The sequence below is a fragment of the Neophocaena asiaeorientalis genome, unplaced genomic scaffold (assembly GCF_003031525.2).
Source record: "Neophocaena asiaeorientalis asiaeorientalis breed wild unplaced genomic scaffold, Neophocaena_asiaeorientalis_V1.1 scaffold70, whole genome shotgun sequence".
NCBI classification, from domain to species: domain Eukaryota; kingdom Metazoa; phylum Chordata; class Mammalia; order Artiodactyla; family Phocoenidae; genus Neophocaena; species Neophocaena asiaeorientalis.
In genome coordinates, this window is record NW_020175410.1 from 11,415,508 (window position 1) to 11,432,193 (window position 16,686).

The following is a 16,686-nucleotide window of genomic DNA, read 5'->3' on the forward strand; positions in this document are numbered from 1 at the left end:
AGAGAAATAAAATATGTCACCAAATGGTAAAAGTGTAAGTAGGCTTTTGAGTCAAGCATGCCTCATTCAGCCAATGTTACAAACAAATGTTAGTTCAAAGATCCAAAGTGACATGTCTATGCCATTTATAAGTGCATTTCTAAAAATCTAAGAGCATCAGCAGTACCTTTAGTAAAGCAACAAAACCTTTATTTTAAATCAAAGTGTTTGATGTTTTTTACTAAATAAAATTATGTTGCTAAGGGAAATAAGTAATTCCTTTAAATTCCCAACACCTATAATGAATAAGTCACCCAATATTGACAGCAGGGAAGAAGGAAGGGGAGACCAAAAGATTCATCGAGTTGGAAAGGACCTTAATTAAGCCTTACAAAGGTTTAGTAGATTGATTCTCCTAAGTTTTAGAGTTTAATCAGCTCTGTTTCATTTGTTTGTCTAACTAACGTGGTGGTTAACTAGTGACCTAAAGAATTAACCAAAGGTTTCTAACTTACAGCCCACACAGGTGTATTGCTTTGCCTAAACAGTACTACTTTAATAAATCTCAGCATTTTGGCAATGTTAAAAACTTTCACCTATTCTAGATTTCCAGTTTTTCTTGAGAAAGCCAAAGATCTGGCAATATAGGCGCATAACGACATGATAACCACTGGCCAGAGTCAGCAGTTGTTGTCCCTTTACACAGGTACACTTTCTAATACACCATAACTTCCATAATTCATTATTCTAAGCTGTTAGCATCACTCCTTCGTGATACCCATGGGCCCCTGTAGGTATATGAGTTCATGACCCTTGGAATAAATATTCCTCCTCACAACTAAGTTCCTTAACATTATTAGAAAGTAGCTCCTCTCCTGGCAGCATCAGGCTATGAGACTCTAATTCAAAATAATTGTTTGAAATCTATACCGTCTGATATAATTTAAAGGTAAATCACTGAGTCACAGTGTTGAAAAACAAAGTTCATTTAATTCACCCTTGTTCCTTCAGGTAGTATTACATTTAATACACAAAACAGTTAGGGATTCATACTGCCTTTAAAAAAAATTTCATAGTGTACTGAGTGATCTATTCCTTTGATTAAAGAGGCTTAGCATCTTACTGTTATTTTTTCTTTTGGTTCTACACTATATTCTTCTTGCTAAACCTGAAACTGTATTTACTTGACTATGTTTGCACATGAAGGAAATCCAATCCTTAACCTCAACGTAATAATTCCTAATTTCTGGAAGACCATTAATGAATTGCCGTTCTGACTTCTCTCTTTCAAAGTAAAATAATTCTAGTTTCCTCGTAGGTCTCATTCTCTGTAATTGTCTTTGCGTCTGTACTCTGACTTCTCTCCAAGCTCTCGGTATTTTCTCTTAAATTGTGGTGTCCAGAAGTAGATACAATTTCTATTAAGGAATCTGGCGGGCATTGACCACGATGAACAAACAAAGGATGCCTCAGCATCCTCAGACTCTTTTTCCACACACAGAGACTATAAGCATGAAGACTTTGACTTTGGTGGCATTTGTGTATAGAAGTAAGGTCAGGATATTTCATACAGAGCAGTGATTTTGCAAACTGGTTACATGTTAGTTAGAAACCCCCTTCCCCCGCACAGCCCTAATATAATCAGCGATGCTTTGACTGAAAGGGAAAGAGGTGGATGGCCTCCATCTTTTTTTCTTTTAATTTTTTTTATTTTTGGCTGTGTTGCGTCCTTGTTGCTGTGTGCAGGCTTTCTCTAGTTGTGGTGAGTGGGGACTACTCTTCGTTGTGGTGCGCAGGCTTCTCATTGCGGAGGCTTCTCTTGTGGAGCACGGGCTCTAGGTGTGTGGGCTTCAGTAGCTGTGGCACATGGCGCTTCAGTAGTTGTGGCTCAGAGGCTCTACAGCGCAGGCTCAGTAGTTGTGGCACACGGGCTTAGCTGCTCCGCATCACGTGGGATCTTCCCGTACCAGGGCTCGAACCCGTGTCCCCTGCATTGGCAGGCAGATTCTCAACCACCAGGAAAGTCCTGGCCTCCACCTTTATACTATATAGCTCATCAGCACCTGGAACCCTAGGGGTCTTTAGAAACCAATCTGAAGGGAATTCCCTGGTGGAGCAGTGGTTAAGAATCTGCCTGGCAATGCAGGGGACACGGGTTGGATCTCTGGTCCGGGAAGATCCCACATGTCGCAGACCCAATGCAGCCAAAAATAAATAAAATTTTAAAAAAAGAAAGAAAGAAAGGTCTGAAGTCTTCTGTCAGTGTTCAGTAGGAGGGGCAGGACAGGAATAAAGACACAGACCTACTAGAGAATGGACTTGAGGACATAGGGAGGGGGAAGGGTAAGCTGGGACAAAGTGAGAGAGTGGCATGGACTTATATATACTACCAAATGTAAAATAAAAGAGAAAGAAAGAAACCAGTCTGAAAATGTCTAAACTGGAAATACCATTCTAAGTGTCTTTGGCACTGGCAGGGCAAGGTAGCTGAACAGTGGGGCTGGTTGGTTCCAGATAGCTTCCATTCGTGGTATGATTAGTTCCTATAAACCTTAAAAGGACTCTTAATTCCAGACTTGGTATTTTTTTTGTGTGATATTTTGTAAATTAATTCATCTCCTATTCATACATACTTTTAGAACTAATAGGTACTTTATGAATCCCAGTGATGTTATTAATAGAAAGGTAGCAAGGCTGGCAAAGTGCACAATCTCAAGATAACCTGATGGAAGTTTTGATTGAGAGATAAAACTCTGTGCTTGTTTCTGACCCTATAGTTACAACTAGCAGCAAAGCCAGGTGTTTATTATGAAGGCCTAAGCCAGGTACATAAAATTCACTTCTATATCAGATCAATTTGATGACTATCATGAATGACTCAATAAAATCTTAAGTTAAATTTAAAGTCTGATGACAATGCAGCACATTTTAAACATAAGAGTTGAAATGAACAATTTGATTTCCCTTTGCCAGCTTGAAAATAGATACTTCTTCACCATATCTAAGGGAATGAACATAAGCATGTGCCTATGAGGGGGCCTAACCTGTAACAGGATCTTAACAAACATTTTTTTTTTTTTTTGCTGTACGCGGGCCTCTCACTGTTGTGGCCTCTCCCGTTGCGGAGCACAGGCTCCGGATGCACAGACTCAGCGGCCATGGCTCACGGGCCCAGCCGCTCCGTGGCATGTGGGATCCTCCCGGACCGGGGCACGAACCCATGTCCCCTGCATCGGCAGGCAGACTCTCAACCACTGCGCCACCAGGGAAGCCCAACAAACATTTTTAAAAGAATAAATCCAAGAACGCCAATTCATTTACTTGGTAATATCTATAACCTGCTAAGGAAGTTTTCAATAATATCCAGAACATGCACTGTAAAGTCATTTGATGAGAAGGCAGCATTCTATCACATTTATTTTTTTAACGCTCCTTTTAGTGACTAACAGGATAAGGGTTGTACAATATATACAATTCTTACCTCTAAGTATAATTCTGGCTTTGTTACCCATTTGAGTCATCAAAATTATCTCCATAAATGTAAGTTATTAATAATTCTTTTGATTCTTTTATTTTTTTTACTCTACCGGTCTCTCTCCTCAACACCCAAATCACCTGCAATCTGCTAAAATTTTTTATCTCTCATTTCATCTTTCCATTTACTAATGTTTTCTGTTTCCAATTAGTCTCATAAGCATCCTGAGAACAAAATGTATATTTTACTGTCTTGGTTCTACTTATTACTTACTAGAGACTCTGGATAGGGCGTTTAAAAACATTATATTGCCATTCTCTCTCGCAGATCATTTACCAATCCCATCCTAAATAGGCTTTAGAATAAAGGGTGCATTTACTACAGAACCTCATAAACACCTGGAAGTTAAAAAGTTACATTTGGTAGACTTAGAATATGTGTTCTTCTGATTCTTTTATCTTTGTGGAAAATGGACATTATTTTTATGGTAATCTGCAAATAAAATAAATTACACGGAATGATATGTTAGCAGAATTTCATAAACCTCAAAATTAAATTGGACTGAATCTGACATTTACAGAGGAAGACAGACAACGTTGTACCCCCCAAAAGTTGCTACAACAAAGTATTTCCAGTGGTATCCAGGTCCTTCTCTTTATCTCTTTATTCTGAAAAGATTCAGCATCTTTCAAGTAAACAGAGACTCTTGAAAGTTCTTCGTCCCAACCTGCAAATCCACTTTAAATGAGGCAAGAATAGTTCTTGCCTTTTCATCTTCTTGTCTACTTTCTTGATTAATATCTCATACTCTTTAATGGCTTCCCAAAAAGGGTCAAAAAAAGAATAGTGATTGTTTTGTAACTTACTATGTGCCCACCACTGTACCTTCCTTAAAAAACTAACTGATATAGGTATTACTGTACCGTGTTAACTTGAGGAAACTGAGGTTCAGAGACTTTGCCCAAGGTCAATTAGTTATGTTGCTGAAGCTACACATCTAACATATTCCAAAGCCCATGCTCTTTCTTCTATGCTATCCTGCTTACAGTCTACAGAACTAAAGCTTTGTAAAAAAAAAAAAAAAAAGATGGAAATACAGTCCTTTCATTTTTCTCCAACCAAAAACCCTGGTGCATAATCCTGTGGTGTTGAAATTCACCCTCCACATCTTTGAACGTTATCATTCAGTTCACTTTGAAGACTTGCACCTGCCTGCAATGAGCTCCAAAGTTCCTGTCCTCTTCTTTTCTCTCATAATATGCTCACCCTGGGCAAGCTCATAGAAGTCCCCTTCAAAAGGTTTGGCTCACAGGTATGCTGACTGATGTTTCATGCACTTTTTCTTATATAAACCAGAACCAGAGCATATAATCTATAGAATTAATGCAGTGTCTTAAAATGGATGAAAAAGGGCTTCCCTGGTGGCGCAGTGGTTGAGAGTCCGCCTGCCGATGCAAGGGACATGAGTTCGTGCCCTGGTCCAGGAAGATCCCACATGCCGCGGAGCGGCTGGGCCCGTGAGCCATGGCCGCTGAGCCTGTGCGTCAGGAGCCTGTGCTCCGCAACGGGAGAGGTCACAACAGTGAGAGGCCCGTGTGCAGAAAAAAAAAAAAGGATGAAAAAGATTCTTGCAGGGCAAAATGAGTGCTAAGGTCCTCTAGGTTTTTATGGTTTTTCTCTTTTACGTTTCCTTCTCACATCTAATTTTCTTGAGCTACCAGTCTTCACTGAATCTTTGCAAAGCATTGTATCTGCTTTCATAGACACGATTTCCTTTATACTCATATGCTATTGGGGCATTTAATATTTTATTAAAATACAAAATTACAATGTTAAGTACAACTGACAGGTTCTGCCTCTTCTGGTGGTTCTGGTAGGACCAGAAGCATGTAGACATATTAGAGCCTTGAATACTCAGGAGGGCTGTAGATCTCAGTGTAGGTTTTACAGAAGGAACAGACAGTATATGTTATAGTGGTGAGTTAAGTGGTGACCAATTAAAGCATCTTGGTTTTGAAGTCACGTAGGCCTGGGTTCAAATCCCGGCTCTTGATATTGGTAAAGTTAGTTTTCAGATCTAAGTTTCAATTTCCTCATCTATAAAACGAGGATAAAAATAGTTCCTTAGTATAACAAGGTTGTCATGACATTAAGTTAGATGGTACCTATAGAGTGTTCAACACAAGGTCAGGAACATGGCAATGCTCAAAATAAGTGAGCACTGCTGCTGCTGCTGCTGCAGTACTTATACTACAACAGCAACAGGCTAAAGCCTTCATCAAATCTTGTAACCAGACATCTGCTAACTTTTGGTCTCATAAATATAATATCCTAGAAGACTTTGCCACATGAATCTTTTAAAAGCAAACTGGTCGGGCTTCCCTGGTGGCGCAGGGGTTGGGGGTCTGCCTGCCGATGCAGGGGACACGGGTTCGTGCCCTAGTCCAGGAGGATCCCGCGTGCTGCGTAGCAGCTGGGCCCGTGAGCCATGGCCGCTGGGCCTGCGCGTCTGGAGCCTGTGTTCTGCAGCGGGAGAGGCCGCGGCGGTGAGAGGCCCACATACCGCAAAAAATAAATAAATAAATAAATAAATAAAAAAAGCAAACTGGTCATTTCTAAAGTAAAACTTCTCCTTTCCCTAAACCTGCTCCTCTTCCTGTATTCCCAGTTTTGGAGTAGGTACCAGCTTCTACCCAAGGCCAAGCAAACTTCCAGGCCTCTGTTCCCCTCACTGATCGACTCCCCTCCTGCCCCAGTGGTCCAAGATGAATATCCATCTACTTAGCACATCCCGTGAAGCTGCTGGCATAAGACTCTTCTAACTCACTCCTTTATGTTTCCATGGCATGCCTTCTGTCACTCAGGAAGCTTGGCTGTTTTTATATCTGCCTCCTCCCAACAACTTCTTTCAACTGTAGATTCCCTGAGAATGCCAGGAGTAATCTATCCCTGTGATCCCAGTGTGGCTAGCACACTGCTTGGCATACAGTAGGCACTGAACAAATGTTTGCTGAGTGAATTAATACAGTTTTAGTCACATCTGCACAGCACAGTAGAGCCCGATTTTCCTGTTAATTCTCAGCTTTCAAGTAAGAAATACAGTGAAGCACAGCTGCAGCTGGGGCCTAAATGACCCTTTTGGGGATTTTCTCTTGTTGTTAGGTTCAACCATTAGCAGTAATTTTTGCTGCAGCAATGTTTGTTCTGGTAAATTCAGGGAAACTAAATGGTGCTAATCATAAAAATAGCCTTAATTACGCAGTTTTTGTTGGAATTTGTTTACTGGAATTGAATTTGGTTATATATATTTTCAGACTCAGTTCTGTGTGAGAACAGAAGAGAGTTGCTTTTTCTCTGGAGGAGAAAGACCTCAAACTAACACTTTAATGTTTAAAATTCCTAAGTCTGTGCCAACCATCCAGATGGCTTTCAGCAAAAGCATCCCCTTCTCTGCAAAGGCATCTCTCTTTCCATTTTCGGTCAGTTGACTTCTGTGTGTCCTGATTTTGTAGTGTTGGGCTACTTAGTCCCTTTTCACATCACTGGGAATAACAGCACCTTCTTCATAAGGTGGTTGGGAGAACTTCTAGTAGTGATATATTCAAAGTATTGATCATAGTGCCTAGAATATGCTAAATGACAAGATGACTTTATGACTACGATTATTTTCACTGTCCCTCGTTTCTCCAGGACAATGCCACAGAACAGTACAACAAAAGAAGAGCATGACTTGGGGCTGGAGAGACCAGGGCCCCAAAAGAGAAAAAACAATGTCACAGCTGTATGATAGTGGGCAAATCATTTGGCTTGTATCTTCCGTGATCTCCTCTTCTATAAAATGATTCAAAAGATACCAATCTCATAGGTATTGAGAGGATTCAAAGAAATAAAATATGTAAAACATCCAACATGATAGCCCAAGATATATATTCATTTCTCTCATTTATCAAGTCATTCAAAATTTTCTTGTCAGTCTTTGTTCTCAGAATGTTTTCTGACATTTCACTCCATTCTTACTGTCTAGTCGCCAAATCAAGAAACATCTAAAATCTCTATCTTGATTACTCATAAGGCCTCTTGTGTTCCCTGCCTTCAGATGCTCAGCGCCTCAGGTCACTGATAATACTGCTGGCAAATTATTCTTCCTAAAATTCTGACCAAATAGATATAAGATTTGCCTATAAAATCCTCTGTAACAATTCAAATACACTTTTCCCTTCTTAAAATTGTTACAGCAATTGTGGTAGACCATCCAAAAATCAGAATTAGATGTTACGGAGTTTTAAAGTTTTTTTTTTAGTTTTTTTCTCCCTTCCTTTTCAAAAGTATACTCCTCAAAAGCAGGGACTCTCTTTACCACTCTGGTAGGAAAGCTCTAAAATGACCCCTAATGATCCCTTCTTCCTGGGCAATCATGCTCTCGTATAATCCTTTCCCTTGAATGTGGACTGGATCTACAGACTCACTTCTTTTTTTTTTAATTAATTTATTTTTTAGTTTTGGCTGCATTGGATCTTTGTTGCTGCACGTGGGCTTTCTCTAGCTGCGGCGAGCTGGGACTACTCTTCGTTGCGGTGCGTGGTCTTCTCATTGTGGTGGCTTCTCTTGTTGCAGAGCACGGGCTCTAGATGCATGGGCTTCAGTAGTTGTGGCACATGGGCTCAACAGTTGTGGCTCATGGGCTGTAGAGCGCAGGCTCAGTAGTTGTGGTGCACAGGCTTGGTTGCTCTGTGGCATGTGGGATCTTCCCAGACCAGGGCTTGAACCCATGTCCCCTGCATTGGCAGGCAGATTCTTAACCACTGCGCCACCAGGCAAGTTCCTACAGACTCACTTCTAACAAGCACAATACAACAAAAGTGATGGGGTGTCACTTCTAAAATTAGTTTACAAAAAACTGTGACTGGCGTCTCTTTTGTCTTCTTGCTCTTCAAAAACAAGCCACCATGTTGTATGTGGCCCCATGGAGAGGTGCACATCACAAGGAACTGATGTTTCTGGCCAATAGCCAGCAAGGACCTGAGGCTTGCCAAAAGGCACATGAGGGAGCTTGGAAGTAGATCTCCTGCCTTCTGCCAACATCTGTGAGTGAGCTTGGAAGCAGATCTTCCTCCAGTTGAGCGTGTATATGACTGCACCTCTGGCTGAAACCTTATTTTTGGCCTTGCAAGAGATCTTGAGTCAGAGGTATCCAGGTAAACTGACCCACAGATACTGTAATACGTGAATACTTCTTATTTTAAGTTGCTGAGTTTTGGTGGTAATTTGTTATAGAGCAATAGAAAGGGGGTACTGCCATAACAAATATAGAAAAACAGGGAAGTCTGGAAACAGGCAGTGAATGAAGGCTGGCAGGAAGAATTTTTTTTTTTTTTTTGTGGTACGCGGGCCTCTCACTGCTGTGGCCTCTCCCGTTGCAGAACACAGGCTCCGGACGCGCAGGCCCAGTGGCCATGGCCCACGGGCCCAGCAGCTCCGCTGCATGTGGGATTCTCCCAGACCGGGGCACGAACCCGTGTCCCCTGCATCGGCAGGCGGACTCTCAACCACTGCGCCAACAGGGAAGTCCTGGCAGGAAGAATTTTGAAGAGTATGCTAAAGCAGCCTAAATTGCCTTGAAAAGACTGTAAGTGGAGATCTGGAAGGGGGATCCTTGCTGTGTAGTGGCAGAAAGCTTTGCCACATTACCACCTTCTGTAAGGAAAATGTAGGAAATATCCCTACTGAACTGAGTGAGCCAGGGAAGTAGATTTCCAAACAAAGTGCTGAAGGCGCTGCCTGATTTCTTCCTGCTGCTTCTACTAAAATATGACAAACAGAGATCAATTGAGAGGACTGTTGAACAGAAAGGAACCAAGACTTGATGGTTCTGAAAGTCTTGATTCTAAAATTAAGAAATGGCTTCCAAACAAAGTTCAAATCCAGGATACTGTCATGGTCTAAAAATGAAGCAGCAGCTGTGACCATAAAACTCTTTTGTTAAGAATTCTGAGCTTAGGAAACTCAAATTTTTTATAATAGGTGGTAAGCAAGTCTGTCACCTACCCTGAAGAGAGATACTATCTCTATTTTCCAAGGTTGTTCATTATACAAATATCATTGAAAAAATAATCTGAAACAAAGGCCAACATGCCTCTGCTCACAAGACATGCAGAGAAGTGAGAGAGCCATGGGGGAATTGTCTCCCAACAATATCCACCCTCATTTCTACACTATCTTGACAACTGGTGAATTTTTCCGTGAGTATGACATTCCCTTGACTACAATGATACGTGTGACCAAGACTGGCTAGGACCAAAACTGTTCAGTCTGTCTCACAGCATATAATTAAAACTACTATTAAAAGAACTCCAAACAGCAGAATGAGCCCAACTTGCAGTACTGAGATCAACCATACTTCCCAGGCTTCCAGACTCTACTGGCTAAACAAATCCCATAAACGATCAGGGGTTACCTTAGAAATCCAGGTAGCTTTCTCCTTAAGCTTCTTCACTGAGTTTTCCACTTGGTCTAAGGTATTAATCCAGATACAGCAGGAGGTATCAGTGATTGCACAGACTAGGCATTGGACCACAGGAGGAAATCTAGGGTTCAGGGCGATTCTATCACCCACCACTGGCCAGTGAGTTGAGGTCAACCTGAATGCCTTCCAGGATAGAGGTGGTGTCATTGATAACATCACCTAAAGTTTGGAACAAATTTTGAACCACCTTATCTAATTAAATGACTCCAAACCTAAGAATAATTGCATATAAATTGCATATAAATAAAAAGTCAGCTATCCCCCAGGAAAGCAACCCCGATTAACTAAGAACAGCCTCACTTCTAATGTCATCTGAGGGCTACATGATCTGATAATTACAGTGTTTCTTTTAATACACGAAGGCCTCTTATGACTACCCCTAAGCTTCATGAAAAGTCTCAAGAGTGTGATCAATTGCCACAATTTGTTTCTGTAGTTTGCCATCCTAAACTTTAATCTGTAATTTTCCAAGTGACAGACCAACAGGCTGTTGACAGCAGCTCAAAAATCAGTAAAAATATCACAAGGTTCATCAAGGGGAGTACTGGCCAGAGTTATAAGTATGACCTTGAATTCTGCCCAGTGAGCAAAGTGACCATGTTCATTTTGGGGTCTGCATAGCTAGTGCTGAGGTTGGAAAGCCAAGCAGGTGGAATTGGACAGCTTGGCTGAACCACTGGTGAAAGAAGCCCAGGCATTTAAGGAAACCTCTATGAACCAAAGGCCTCACTGAGCTAGAGGCCTTGTTTCAGGAGGATAGTTGCAGATAGTTCCCCCCAAATAAAAAGCTGCTACTCGTTCATGTAAATCTAAGATGCTGCTTGGCCAGGCTAGCAGCTTTCTTGAATCTATCATTTCCATTTGACAAGCAAAGTCTGTTGGGCCCTTCCAACCTTATTCGTCAGTGAGGTCAAGTTGACCCACATCAAACTGAGAATATTAGACCAGAGAGTGACAATGCCTCCATGGGTCGAGCATTCAGATTCAGTTTCCATAAGAGCTTAGTAGGAGGTTAATAGCTACCCTATCTCCTCTTTCTTCGGTTGCTGCATCAGGCATGCAGTGTTGTGTTGAGAAATGGCCTGAGTATTCTGGCAGCCATTAAGTGTTTAAAATAAACTGCGATTTACCCTTCTCTTCCTGTGATTCTATATTGTTTCTACTGGACCACCTGGAATAAAACAGGGAGAGTCATCTACATATCCTATCACTTCTCTATATGTGGCAATCCTTGAGTGGGAGAATCACCACTGTCACTAATGGCACAAAAAACTGCAGGCATATAAGAAATCAATTCCACTGCAGATTTAGCAGTGGAAGAATAACAGCTTTACACTGCATCTGCCAAAAGGGTCCCATCCACCATTTAAAGGCCTCTCCAGCTTTCCTTCTTGCTTTGGACTCTGCCCAAACCACATCAGTTGAATCTGGATATTCTTTCTCACTATGGGATCAGGTGAGATGCTGACTGGTGAGCCAGCATCCACAGAACCATAAAGTTTGAGTGCCTCCCCTCCCAGTTTCCCAGTATATTCAAGGGGTTCATATAGCATTTGATCTCTCTGGAGGACAAAGAGATCTACCTTAGCCTGACCCCTCATCATCTTTCTCCTAAAAGCAGCTGAGGTTAGGGTAGTGAGAGGGGACATCAAGGGGCACGGAGGCAGGGAGAAGCTCTGTGCCTGTAATAAGGTGCCATAATAATTCATTTCCAATTATTCAGTTGATTTAATCATTCAATTTCATGTAATAAGTAATAGTGCATTTTCAGTTTTGAGCAGTGCAGTGGTTAATATGTTTTAACCAAACTTCCAATGTCTGTGGTCCACCTAAAACACTATGCAGGGTGAGTCATCATTACTGATAGAACCAATCTAGCTTCAGGGAGTTTTTGACTCAGAAGCCTTGTCCTTGACTCCTACAACAGGGACTCTGTTATGGAGTCCATCTCAATCTGGAGTCCAGTCATTAAGTGTAGTGTGAACATAAGGGATGGGGACGTTTTTCAAGTGGTAATGCTGACTGCAAGAATTTATCCAGATTGTTTTGAACAAAATAGTGTCTCATTCTCTGGTGAGTTACTTTTATCAGCATTATAGACCAGTTAGGACCCAAATATTCATCCATGGTTTCCCACAGGAGTCTGTCAATTTGAAACAAATCTCCCCGACAGGGCTAATCTTCCCTTATAGCAGTCAAGACCCACTGCAAAAAGCTTCACGACGTTTTACTGTCTGAGTGAATCTAAAGTTGGCATGATAAACTGCAGGAGGGGTTGAGTCAAAAGGCAGCTCAACTGTTGCTATTTCTCCTTAACTAGCATTATGTTCCTTGTCCTCTAATCTCCCCAGTGAACCAGCCAAAGTTTTAAGGATTTACCAGGGTTTTGACTATGACAATGACAAATTCCTTCCTTTCATGCTCAGTGTCAGTATGTATCCCTGTAACTGCTGTCTGAACAAGGTCAAGACCTTCTTCTAACCCAGAATGGGTCTTCATACTAGTTGATTTTTGTATCACGATTTTTGTGTTGGTATCTCAAGCCACAATTTCCAAAGAGTGATAAGAGAGCCAGAGGATTCCTGAACATGCAGCCATGTCAGTAGAGACACCCAGACATGCCTGGTAACCTGCATCTTTCATAACAGGCAGTAAGTATTACTGTCCTTGCTCGAGAGGGAAAGTCTACCTGTATCTTCCAAGACTGTTATCTATATAAACATTTGAACAGATAGTCTAGAACAAAGGGCAGTCAATGCCTCAGAAATGTTAGAGTCTTGGAGAGAACTGTTTCCTGATTTTTTTTTTTTACTTATCAGAGTCTTCTGGTGTTGACATTTTACCCGCTCAAATGAAGCACAGAAACCTTATTTCCCTTTACCCCAATTATTATTTAATGGAAAAAATGTCTAGAAAGTCAGCTGATTTTTAAAGTCCCTACAATATTATTCAGTTTACCTTTTCAAAGACTTTCCAACCATTATTCCTTTCTATATACTCAGCTCTGCAGGTAAACTGGTCTTTTTATTTCTTGAGCACACCTAATATTGGCCCAGCTTCTTAGTTACAGAAAACAAATAAACAATAACAAAAAACAACTTCTTGCAAATAAAAATTGAAACCACAAATCTCAAATTCATGCTTTTACTTTTGTATGTCCTTTGTTGTGATGATTCTTTTATACTATGGTTATCTGGCCTTTTGACAGATTGCCTTGAAAATGATTTAAATTCTTTACCATATATATTTATTGTTTCCACAGCAAAATAGCAAGCTTCTTGGGAGTATAAAGTATATTTTTCTATGACTCAATATTCCTAATTCAATTCCTCTTAATAAATTATAGCTACTTACTAAGACATGAATGCCATTGTCTTTAAATCTCTGATAAATATATTCTATATGAGGAGGGAACCAGTGATCCCTATTTTTCCCACTGAGATCCAGAACTAAACAGTCAATAGACCAAAGTAGACCTCTGTATTCAAATGTCACATTGCAATTTCAAATTGGCAGCCTTCCTTGAGTTTCATTTTACTTGCCAAGGAAACAATGAAGCACTTATTCTGATGCCAGCAGGACTGTGGGAAGAGACTAAGAGATTTGTATTTCCCTTAATCTTTAATCTGCAGAAGAGAACAACTGCACTGACCAAGTAGCACATGTTATTATTATCTTAATAATTCTTTAATCTTACAACGAACTGAATCTTGGAAAATATGGTGTATTCATATAAAAATTGACTCATATGATTGCAAAAATGCTGATTATCACATAGAACCAGAAGTTACAGCTACAGAATTTATAGTAAACAAAAAAGTAAAACCAACAAAAATATTATTGATGGTATTTCTATGGATTATCTACAGATTAATAATAAATATAATCTCAAACTTATAATTTCCTATGAGGGAGAATAATTTTACTCCTTTCCTCATTATGGTTATCTGGTGGTTTGTGGAAGCAATTTCTTCTTGAGAAGTGTCTGCAATACCAGGACTCAAAAGTCTTTACATCAGTTTTCCTGGCATCTTTAAACTGGACAACTCCAGCTCTGATTGCATCTAACCCTTCCCACAAACTCCCATTACCCTAGGCTATTTACAATGCATATTCTGTTCCAGCAGGTGTGAGGCTGAGTGGAGAAATCTGCAATCTTAAAGAAATACTATGAGAGTCCCACTTTAAGACACAGAGTCTCAAGTCATTTTATAGGTCCTTGGAGAGCAGGAATCATGTCATATTCACTTTATATCCACATAACTATTCAACATAAGCAATTGGACATGCCAGATTTTAGTTTTCTTCATTAAATATTGAGTTGACACAAAGAGTATTTATGAAATATACAAAAAGGATAATGAATAATGATGTAACCACCACCAATTAACTAACAACTTAAGAAAAGGAGCAGTACCACTACATTTCAATTATAATCCTCTCTGTGTGCCTCCCTGATTCTATTTTACTCGCCTGCCCTTCGGAATAATTCTGCTGAATTTTATTATTCTTGTTGTTCTTTAGTTTTACTATATTTTTTTAATGACTAAACAATGTATCATTAATTTTTACATGATTTTAAACTTCATATAAATGGAATCATGTATTCTTCTGTGCCCTTCTCCTTTTAATGGTATGCTTCTGAAATTCCTCTGACTGTTGTGCACTGCAAAAACAACTTCTGTGTATCGTTCCACTGAATGAATATACTACAGTATATTTACCCATTCTCTTCTTCATAGAAATGTCAGTTGTAGCCAATTCTTTTCTATTACAAGAATGATAATTACACATGTCTTACACTTCATGAATTTAAGAATTTTACTAAGGTGTTTAGTAAGAAATATAACTGTTGAGTCAACTTTACTAGATAATGCCAAATTGTTTTTCAAAGTGAATGGGCCTATTTATACTCCTATTGCAGAGAATAAGAGCTCCTTTTACTCCATATCCCCACCAAAACTTAAAATATCCGATTTAAATCAATTTAGTAGGTAGGAAATAGTATTTCATTTTGGTTTTTAACGTTTACATTTTGATTCCTAATATGTTTGGGCATCTTTTCATGTATTCGTTGGCCACTGAGATTTCTTCTGCTACGATATGACTATTCAAGCCAATAGCCCATAAGCAGTCTTTCCCACTGGCTCATGGAGGACTTTTTAGATAATTCTCTTTCAGTTATTTAGTTTTCAAATATTTTCTTCCAGCTTCTGGTATGTCTTTTTGCTTTCACAAAGGCATTCTTTTGATGAATAAAAGTTCTTAATCTTAATGTCAATTTTCTCAATTGTTTCCTTTATGGATTTGCTTTTCTTAAGTGTTCCTTAACGTAATGAACCATTTCTTACACTGAAGTCTTAAAGATATTCTTGTACAGTCTTCTAAATTTTTTAGTTTTGCTTTTCACATTTGAGTAGTTAATCTACCTGGAATGTAGCCCATGGGGCTCTAGCTTTACGATGGAGTTCTTCAATTAGAATTCCACTTTGGGTGGGCCGTGGGCTTTTTCTATTGTAACCCAAAGCAACACCAATTACAGTATAATCATAATATAGAGAACACTTAGGATAAGTATGACATTATGATAGAGATATGAAAGAAGCCAGACATTAAAAAGTATGTACTTTATGATTCCATTCAAATGACATTCTAGGATTGACAAAATTATAGTGTCAGAAAGCAGACTGAATGCTTTTTTGGGGCTGAGAGTGACTGCAAAGTTCTATAAGGGAACTATCTGAGGTGATGAAAATGTTCTGTATATTTATTGTGGTGGTGGTTATTCATCACACTGTTAACCTAAACACATTTGAAATTGGTGCATTTTATTGTATATAAATTATTCTTCATTAATGTTGATTTTAATATGTGAAATATGGATATACAGTAATAAAAATTATCAAATTACACACTTAAGATCTGCACATTTTGTTCTCTGTCAATAAAATAATTTTCAAAAACCCCTTTAAAAACCAGAATTCCAGAAATCAATTAAGAGTTTTTACCACCACCCTTACTAGCATCAGTATCAGTTTAAAGTAAATGGAGCCCTTATCAGACCAGGTAAACCTCCACAGTAAGGCATCTTTAGGACGTCAGTCCTTGGTCAGGTCACCATTTAGTTTTTCCTGCTGATGAAAATGTATTTCTATGATTGAAGCCTATTTCTAAGTTAATACAATGGGCAGGAGAAGATGGTTATCTATGCAGTATTGATCTTGGCATCATTTAGGACATTTCAACTATTCTATTTCTACTACATGTTTATTCATTTATGACTAAAAAGTCATGTCAATGTGAGTCACCAGGTTGCCATTTCTAAGGTCCTAAAGGTTTTCAAGGAATGAAATAAGCATATTTATTTTTTTGGTTTTACATGCAGAAGATTTTGGTGCAGTGTGACAGAAATCGGGTCTTCTTGTAAATTCATGGTCTCTCAAAACAATTAAAATGTGGTAGCAAAAGCCCACAGAACGTTGCTAAACCCCAAAGTGCCAAAGACAAGTACAGCTTATTCCTTCAGCCCTTTCCCTATCTTCACTCTCTAGTCTAACTAGGTTTGACATTTCTTTTATCTCTGTATTGTATGCCATTCTTCCTTCACTATTTCAGATTATGTTCCTAACTAAATTTCATTCTCCTCATTTAACTCTACTCTCCACTTTTCATCTTAATATCCTTTGGGTGATTAAGTCAGTTCAATTTC

General features: G+C 39.4%; 1 protein-coding gene across 2 annotated transcripts in view; it reads right to left on the reverse strand.

Annotated features, from left to right (window-relative positions):
* Positions 1 to 16,686, reverse strand: part of PPP1R9A (protein phosphatase 1 regulatory subunit 9A) — a 306,866-nt gene that overhangs the window by 78,818 nt on the left and 211,362 nt on the right. The window lies entirely within an intron of this gene.